Source organism: Thalassophryne amazonica, chromosome 20 (assembly GCF_902500255.1).
Source record: "Thalassophryne amazonica chromosome 20, fThaAma1.1, whole genome shotgun sequence".
NCBI classification, from domain to species: Eukaryota; Metazoa; Chordata; class Actinopteri; order Batrachoidiformes; family Batrachoididae; genus Thalassophryne; species Thalassophryne amazonica.
The window spans coordinates 52275481-52281870 of NC_047122.1; positions in this window are offsets into that span (position 1 = coordinate 52275481).

The window sequence follows — 6390 nt, forward strand, 5'->3', positions numbered from 1 at the left end:
ACCAATCACAGGCTCTTAGCACAAACAAAATGGTTACAGGTCGTTCTCCGTTGCTCTCACTTACCAATTCTCTCACTTCACTGACTTTCCAACGTTTAGAATAATCATGCGTCAGGCCTCTTAGGTTTAAGGGTGTAAATAAAACTCTGCATCTCGTGCATCACTTACAGTTCTTTGAGTTCCATTGATGAGGGTGACCTTGCAGTCACATCGCAGCAAAAAAGTTCTTTAGTCTGTATTCTTGGAGTAACCAATTGTCTTTGAGTCACAAAATGAGCTCTGATATGTAGGTAAGTGGGACAACTTTGATTTTGAACTCTGATTTTTTAGGATTTCTGACCAAGATTTTAAAAATGTTCCTTTTGATTTATTTTAACCATTTAAGTCCTAAACAAGGGTTTTCGTTGGCACGACTGTTGTTCCTTAGCATTCAAGTAAATGATTCACAAGCTTCTGTTGTTAATTTGACGGCACGGTGGCTTAGTGGTTAGCACTGTTGCCTCACAGCAAGAAGGTCGTGGGACTGGTTCCCACCTGGGGCGTTTCTTGTGTGGAGTTTGCGTGTTGTCCCTGTGCACGTGTGGCTTCCCTCTGGGTGCTCTGGCTTCCTCCCACATCCAAAAATGTGTATGCTGGGTGAACTGGAAGATTTAAAATGACCGTGAATGCATTTGTTTGTCAATATGTGGCCCTGTGACAGACTGACGTTTTGTCCAGGGTGTACCCTGTCTCACACCCTATGAGTGCTGGGATAGGCTCTGCCCCCCCCCCCCCCCCCCGTGACCCTTAATTGGAGTAAGGGGGTATAGAAAATGGATAGATGTTGTCAATTTGAGCAAAGTTGACCTTGTCTGGAAACAACCCACATGGGTTAAAATTTAGCAGCAAGACAACACCATAATCTGTGGCAGGGTCCAACCCCCCAACAGCATGCTGGGTAACTGTCATCCAAAGCTCAATTAGCCCTGCTGTGCTACATATGCTAATGTTAGTATTTTGAAGCTAAAGAAACAAAGTAGACCTTCATTTGCAAGTGAAAGAACGAAGAAAAAAAACTTGTGTAAAACTGAAACAAGAAGACAGTAACAGACACAGCTAGTAAATATAAGTGAACAGACGTGGAATTATAGGTAAAATCTGTTTTGCATTTTTTGTAGAAAAATCAAAGGGGGCTACAGCTTTAAGCACAAGCTTTCCACTTGCACCCTTTAATGCAGATATCTGGATTTGTTAACTGTGAGTGCATTGAGGGAGGTCTGAATTACAGCGTGAAAAATCGAACAATTATAACCCGGCCATTAAAAAGTGTTTTGTGACATAAATTTTTACTTTTAAAGCAGCCTGATGCACCCATATAGCACAACCCTCTCAACTTCAGCTGTGTAAAAGCTGTCACAATAGAAATATTCAAGCATGCGTACTTCAGAGTGGTGCCGTCCATGAATAAATGTACTTAGGTGACTTTGCACTTGTGAATGGATGTTGCTTTCAGGATGAAAGCAGCCGCCGAAACCTCGGTCTTACTGGCATCCATTTCACCTCATTAGGACCCTGGGACTGAGAGCTGACAAAACACTGAAAGAAATCATTTTGCCGGGGGAGTGCAGAAGGGATAAATTGGCCTCTGGTTCAGTACAAGAGTCCCCGCTGTGCCAAGCGGAAGAGAAGGGCATGGCTGGCAGGGGCAGGCCCAGGCAAGGCAGGCTGGAAGGCCCCATGCTGAGACCCCCTCCCTGCTTCTGACAAACACGGCAGTGGATAATCTCTCTGCCAGGGACTCGTCTCTGTGCCATGGGGCGAGCAGGGAAGAAGGCTGTTGTACACACAGTGCAGACGAACTGCCTCTAGATGTGTGTAGTACATCACAAACATACAGAGTTGTCTGCGTCACACAGATGTGCACATTAAAGTAAAATTAAAATCAAATAAATTCTGCAAAGATCAATAATTTGTGATATTAGAAGAGTAAGTTACTTCACAATTTTAAGCAAACATCAGAGCTTGCTTTAAAATGATGCATTGCAACACGCAGACAGTTGTAGCATCAAATGATTACAACCCCTGGCAAAAATTATGGAATCGCCGGCCTCGGAGGATGTTCATTCAGTTGTTTAATTTTGTAGAAAAAAAGCAGATCACAGACATGACACAAAACTAAAGTCATTTCAAATGGCAACTTTCTGGCTTTAAGAAACACTATAAGAAATCAAGAAAAAAAAGATTGTGGCAGTCAGTAACGGTTACTTTTTTAGACCAAGCAGAGGAATAAATTATGGAATCACCCTGTAAATTTTCATCCCCAAAACTAACACCTGCATCATATCAGATCTGCTCGTTAGTCTGCATCTAAAAATGAGTGAACACACCTTGGAGAGCTGTTGCACCAAGTGGACTGACATAAATCATGGCTCCAACACAAGAGATGTCAATTGAAACAAAGGAGAGGATTATCAAACTCTTAAAAGAGGGTAAATCATCACGCAATGTTGCAAAAGATGTTGGTTGTTCACAGTCAGCTGTGTCTAAACTCTGGACCAAATACAAACAACATGGGAAGGTTGTTAAAGGCAAACATACTGGTAGACCAAGGAAGACATCAAAGCGTCAAGACAGAAAACTTAAAGCAATATGTCTCAAAAATCGAAAAAATGTACAAAACAAATGAGGAACGAATGGGAGGAAACTGGAGTCAACGTCAGTGACCGAACTGTAAGAAACCGCCTAAAGGAATGAAGGATGAAAGCCATATTCAGTGATGAATCTCGAATCTGCATTGGGCAGGTGATGATGCTGGAACTTTTGTTTGGTGCCTTTCCAATGAGATTTATAAAGATGACTGCCTGAAGAGAACATGTAAATTTCCACAGTCATTGATGATAATGGGGCTGCATGTCAGGTAAAGGCACTGGGGAGATGGCTGTCATTACATCATCAATAAATGCACAAGTTTATGTTGATATTTGGACAATTGAAAGGATGTTTGGGGATGATGAAATCATTTTCAAGATGATAATGCATCTTGCCATAGAGCAAAAACTGCAAAAACCATTCCTTGCAAAAAGCACATAGGGTCAACGTCATGGCATAGGGTCAATGTCAATGAGCAGATGATTTGATGCAGGTGTTAATTTGGGGGACGGAAATTTACAGGGTGATTCCATAATTTATTCCTCTGCTTGGTCTAAAAAGTAACCGTTTACTGACTGCCACAATCTTTTTTTCTTGATTCTTATAGTTTCTTAAAGCCAGAAAGTTGCCATTTGAAATGACTTTAGTTTTGTGTCATGTCTGTGATCTGCTTTTTTTCTACAAAATTAAACAACTGAAGAACATCCTCTGAGGCCGGTGATTCCATAATTTTTTGCCAGGGGTTGTACTTTGCCGGTTGCTTCCTCCTCTACTGTTTAATGGGCAACGATAATCTGATTCAACTTCCTGAAGATGGTCCAAAGGTCCAAATCATCCAAGACATGTTTTTAGACAACAACTGAATCATCTAGACCAAGACCACAGCTTTTGGTAGGACCAACTTATGGTCTGTGGCAACTTTCACACTTGCCTGGGCAAATCAAAAAAAAGCAAATCTATTTCATTTATAATAGCGCCAAATCACAACAAACAGTTGCCCCAAGGCGCTTCATATTGCAAGGCAAAGCCATACAATAAGTACAGAAAAACCCAACTGTCAAAAAAGACCCCCTGTGAGCAAGCACTTGGCGACAGTGGGAAGGAAAAACTCCCTTTTAACAGGAAGAAACCTCCAGCAGAACCAGGCTCAGGGAGGGGCAGTCTTCTGCTGGGACTGGTTGGGGCTGAGGGAGAGAACCAGGAAAAAGACATGCTGTGGAGGGGAGCAGAGATCAATCACTAATGACTAAATGCAGAGTGGTGCATACAGAGCAAAAAGACAAAGAAACACTCAGTGCATCATGGGAACCCACCAGCAGTCTAAGTCTATAGCAGCATAACTAAGGGATGGTTCAGGGTCACCTGATCCAGCCCTAACTATAAGCTTTAGCAAAAAGGAAAGTTTTAAGCCTAATCTTAAAAGTAGAGAGGGTGTCTGTCTCCCTGATCCGAATTGGGAGCTGGTTCAGGAGCCTGAAAGCTGAAGGCTCTGCCTCCCATTCTACTCTTACAAACCCTAGGAACTACAAGTAAGCCTGCATGTTGATGGTTTGGATGAAGTAACTAATGAAAATAACTCAGAACAATCGGAGAGAAAGAGTCTAACCAAATACCGGCATCACTGAAAGCAGCCAAAGAGAACGATATGTCTTTGGGATGGTTATGAGTAATTTTTTCTCTAATAGTTAAAATTTTATTAGCAAAGAAAGTCATGAAGTCATTACTAGTTAAAGTTAAAGGAATACTCGGCTCAATAGAGCTCTGACTTTGTCAGCCTGGCTACAGTGCTGAAAAGAAACCTGGGGTTGTTCTTATTTTCTTCAATTAGTGATGAGTAGTAAGATGTCCTAGCTTTACGGAGGGCTTTTTTATAGAGCAAGACTCTTTTTCCAGGCTAAGTGAAGATCTTCTAAATTAGTGAGACACCATTTCCTCTCCAAGTTAACGGGTTATCTGCTTTAAGCTGCGAGTTTGTGAGTTATAACACGGTGTCAGGCACTTCTGATTTAAGGCTCTCTTTTTCAGAGGAGCTACAGCATCCAAAGTTGTCCTCAGTGAGGATATAAAACTATTGACGAGATAATCTCTTCTCACTCACAGAGTTTAGGTAGCTACTCTGCCCTGTGTTGGTATATGGCATTGGAGAACATAAAGAAGGAATCATATCCTTAAACCTAGTTACAGCGCTTTCTGAAAGAGTTCTACTGTAATTAAACTTATTCCCCACTGGGTAGTCCATCAGAGTAAATGTAAATGTTATTAAGAAATGATCAGACAGAAAGGGGTTTTCAGGGAATACTGTTCAATTTTCATACCATAAGTCAGAACAAGATCTAAGGTATGATTAAAGTGGTGGGTGGACTCATTTACATTTTGAGCAAAGCCAATCCAGTCTAACAATATATTTAAATGCAGTGTTGAGGCTGTCATTCTCAGCATCTGTGTGGATGTTAAAATCGCCCACTATAATTATCTTATCTGAGCTAAGCACTAAGTCAGACAAAAGGTCTGAAAATTCACAGAGAAACTCTCAGTAACGACCAGGTGGACGATAGATAACAAATAAAACTGGTTTTTGGGACTTCCAATTTGGATGGACAAGACTAAGAGTCAAGCTTTCAAATGAATTAAAGCTCTGTCTGGGTTTTTGATTAATTAAAAAGCTGGAGTGGAAGATTGCTGCTAATCCTCCGCCTCGGCCCGTGCTACGAGCGTTCTGGCAGTTAGTGTGGCTTGGGGGTGTTGACTCATTTAAACTAACATATTCATCCTGCTGTAACCAGGTTTCTGTAAGGCAGAATAAATCATATGTTGATCCATTATTATATCATTTACTAACAGGGACTTAGAAGAGAGAGACCTAATGTTTAATAGACCACATTTAACTGTTTTAGTCTGTGGTGCAGTTGAAGGTGCTATATTATTTTTTCTTTTTGAATTTTTATGCTTAAATAGATTTTTACTGGTTGTTGGTGGTCTGGGAGCAGGCACCGTCTCTACAGGGATGGGGTAATGAGGGAATGGCAGGGGGAGAGAAGCTGCAGAGAGGTGTGTAAGACTACAACTCTGCTTCCTGGTCCCAACCCTGGATAGCCACGGTTTGGAGGATTTAAGAAAATTGGCCAGATTTCTAGAAATGAGAGCTGCTCCATCCAAAGTGGGATGGATGCCGTCTCTCCTAACAAGACCAGGTTTTCCCCAGAAGCTTTGCCAATTATCTATGAAGCCCACCTCATTTGTTAGTCAAGTTTGGACTAAACTAAAAAGTCTGGCCTCCAGGGTATATGCCAGGTACTAATTACACCCAATAATATTCAACAGACTAATAACACATCTAGTAATCATTGACTTAATGTTGCCAAATACTCAATTTTACTTTTAATTAAAATGCATTATAATATACACATACAGAAAATCAGCATCGCCATTTCTACCCATTATTTATTTTTGATTAATAATGGATTGTTGTCACACATTAAATTTTCACATAAGAACTATTCCAAATGATCCAAACAAGACCCATAAAATCATCAGATCATGTTTCCATCATAACGAGTGGTGCTAGTTGGTTATGGGGCTACTTGGTAATAGATCTGGCTGGTTTGGCAGCTATGGCTAGCTGGTTCTAAATCATTTTGCAACCCACCTTCTCCAATTTAAGTGATCAAGCTCATTCTTTCTATCAGACGACGTACCAAATACTGTTGAACCACAGGACGCAAAAGCAAGCAAACACAGATACAGTCAAACTCCAGCATGTTT